We start from the raw sequence: 3582 nt of genomic DNA on the forward strand, positions 1-3582 counted from the left end.
TAATAATTCTCTAATTAATTAACATTTTTTTTTAAAAAAAAAATCCTAAACAAATGAAGCTCCCGCCCAATTTAATGTCTTGCCGCTGAATACTCAAATTAATAACTTTTACAACTATTCGAGAACTTTTATTAACTCGATAAAAATTAAATAAAATTTTAATAAATCAAACTTGATTTGACTCGTCTATAATCCAAGTTTTAACCAAACAATTCAACATAATATCACAAGTCGTCTCAATATTGTTTTTTTTTTTAAAAAATAATATTAGTTTTTTAAAAAAATTACTTATTGACATGTAAAATTACTAATTAATATTTTATGTTCAATATAAGACTTTAAGTTTTATTTTTAAATTAGTTGGGCCTTCTACTCGAATCCTTCTTTTAATATGAGGATCTATCCTAAGGGTGCGTTTGGTTCGGGCTTATCTTTGATAACCTTGGTTATCCATCCAAGGTTATCAACCAAAACCTTGTTTGGTTTTGGTAATTGATGATTCCTAAGTTATGATAGATACCTGACACATCAGCAATTTGGGCATTTAGCCCGGAATCAGAAAACCCTATAAACCTGGGGTTTTCCTTGATTCCCTGGTTAACCAAAAATTTAAGACAATATTACCCTTCACTATTTACACTTTGTGACAAAAATAACCTTATAGATTTATCAAATTTCAATCTACCCTCGAGTATAATCAAACCCTCCCAATTCTCCTCTCGCGAACACGCACGGAACCCAGCCGCTCCTCCCTCTCGCGAACACGCACGGAAACCTAGCTTTTCGCCGCTCTTCCTCTCGCGAACAGCACCAACCTAGCCTTTCGCCGCTCTTCCTCTCGCGAACACGCACGGAAACCTAGCCTTTCGCCGCACCTCCTCTCGCGAACAGCACCAAAACCCTAGCCTTTCGCCGCTCCTCCTCTCGCGAACACGCCGATCCTCCCCCTCGCGCACACGAAGCTCAGGCCTTCTAGCGACGTTTCTCTGCGACGATCCCGACTCGGCTTCTTGGAAAAGGTATGATCTTATACACTGTTAGCGATTGTTGCATCATGATTTGGTCAATTTGAACTGATCTTATACATTGCTAGAACTGATCAACTTTGATTTGGTCAATTTGTCGTCCCATCTTGTTCTTGTTTGGATTTATTTGTACCTCCGGGGGTAATTCTGTGGAAATTGTTTGTTTACGAGGTAATTTTTTTTTCTATAAAAAGATAGGAGGAGAAATCAATAAGATTGTGCTTATACATTATAATCTGGTCTTCTTGCAAAACATTTGTTTCTGTTATCCAATTCATTCTTTTATCTTGTATGAATAATCTTCTTGGGCATCATTTTAAAGTTTGTATCCTGCAAATATGGTATTTATTGTAGTAGGTGCTATGACATTCGAATGATTTAACTTCTTACTTTGAACCAATAAGTTTATGGTTCTCTGTTAACCTCCATAGTTCCTAACAGTTACTCATTTATATCATATGCTAATCAGTTCTAAGCTGCACTGCCCTTTCTAGATACGGTGAAAATATTCTAGAAACAAGCAAGAATCCCAATTGGATTGTTACAATGCATACTCAGCAATTAGTTCTGGTTCTTCGTAATCTACTTGATGGTGACATGAAGGAAGCCTTCAAGGAGAAGCTGATGGTTGTTGGTGATCTCATACTTCATATGTAAGTTTGCATATGCTCTTACTTCTATGCATATTTTACAAATTAGGATTCTGCTACTTCATATGTAAGTTTGGATATGCCCTTACTTCATGATTTTTGCATAAACAATTAACCAAAACGTCCTAAACTTGCATGTAATAACAGGTATTCTATGTTTTTATTTTCTAAACAACATGAGGAATTGGTTGGAATATATGCCTCTCAGCTTGCCGTCACCTTTGTGTGGATCTTTTTGTCCAAATGATGGAGCTCAGATTAAATAGCAGGTAATTCTGAAAGTTACAAAAAACTAGTTGTTACATTTAAGTTCATGATCATTGTTTAGTGCGCTAAGGATTATGATCTGGTTACTGGAACTTGTAGATTATCTGCTTATCCTTTCAGTGATACAACCTATTTATTTGTCAGGATAAAATATACAAGTCATGTGGCATTTTACTAAACCTCAAGTGACTTAGTTATAGCTATGTTTTTAGTATTTCAATAGCTTTGTGCCTTCCGACTTAGTATTTCAATAGCTTTGTGCATTTTGTGTATTATTCATTTCTATGTGTTTATTTATTTCCTTTAAGTAACTGATGAAAGAATTGTACTGATGTCAGGAATACTTTTCTATTGAAGCTGGGGTAATTAGCTCAGATGAGCATAGTGCAAAGAATGCTGCGGCTAAGAAGGCAAACAAATCGCTTGAAGATGTAAATCCTGTCATTGACAGCATTGCGAGCAGATTAAGAAAGCGGAACATTGGATGAAACATGTTTTTCAAACTGTTTCAGTATCTTGTCGACGTTATTGCACAACTAGGAAATCAGATATTTGAGACAGATGTTTCGATGATTTACTAATTTTGTGGCTTTTGAAGTTACACTTGTAGTGCTAATTCTGGAAGCATTTCCAGTTCCCTATTTAAATAGAATCGTCTGTCAAAGTTTAGGTAGACAATGAATTGTACTGTTGTCATATTTGCTGTCATTGCACATTTTAGTATCATCATGAATTTGTAATAGTTCTAAATACAGCTCAGCTACTTGGGTGTAAATTATTTTCTTTTTGTTCTTCTTTAACCAAATAGAGTAAAGCAATTATAATTAAAATCAAAAGATATTTTCAATTATTAAAATTATTTTAAAAATACCTTTTATTTTTTAAAAAAATAAAAAACAATTCAGTATTTATTTATTAATTAAATTAAAATGAATTAAATTATTTTATAACTATTGCTACAATAACAATTTCACAATTTTAATTTTTTAACATGATATTGATCAAATTTAAATAACATTTGACCCAGTTATTAAGTAGGTTTTTATATATAATATTTTTATCAAATTGATTAAAAAAATCATGTGTTTTATAATAAGGTGCATTTTTTTTTTTTTAAAGTAAGAGATATTTAAAATTCTGATAATTTTTATATTTTAAAAATGGGCCCACTTATTATTATGACAGCACATCAAAAAGAATATAACATATATATATCACTATTAATAATATAATATTATCATTATTAAATCAAGGGGTAACATGATAATATATCACATTAGGTTATGTACTAAAACCTCCAAACTAACGAGATTTTACTAGATTACTTAAATTGAACCAAACAATCAATTGTTATATTTTATTCCCTATAACCTTGGTTATGTGATTACTTGGTAATCACATAACTAAGGTTATATATCATAACTTGAACCAAACGTACCCTAAGTGTGATCGGATCATGAGGTGATGTATCAGCGGTAGCTGCTTGTTACCATCAATGTTGTACCTGAGATTTTGATGGTCTGAGTCGAGTTTTAAAAAAAATGACTCCTTACATCATCTTATTATTATTTTAGCTTAAAAATTCATCCACACTTCAAAATATGAAAGTCAAAAGTCTCACCTCATTTCACTACCAAAAT

At 32.3% G+C, this 3582-nt stretch overlaps 1 long non-coding RNA gene across 1 annotated transcript; it reads left to right on the forward strand.

The window, feature by feature from the left end:
* Positions 1-695: 695 nt before the first annotated feature.
* On the forward strand, positions 696-2701 carry LOC122040013. The gene is made up of 4 exons (XR_006128475.1): positions 696-1019; positions 1520-1678; positions 1823-1944; positions 2281-2701. It is a non-coding gene; the product is annotated as an uncharacterized LOC122040013 (long non-coding RNA).
* The last annotated feature ends 881 nt before the right edge of the window (positions 2702-3582 follow it).

Source organism: Zingiber officinale, chromosome 2A, assembly GCF_018446385.1.
Source record: "Zingiber officinale cultivar Zhangliang chromosome 2A, Zo_v1.1, whole genome shotgun sequence".
NCBI lineage: Eukaryota > Viridiplantae > Streptophyta > Magnoliopsida > Zingiberales > Zingiberaceae > Zingiber > Zingiber officinale.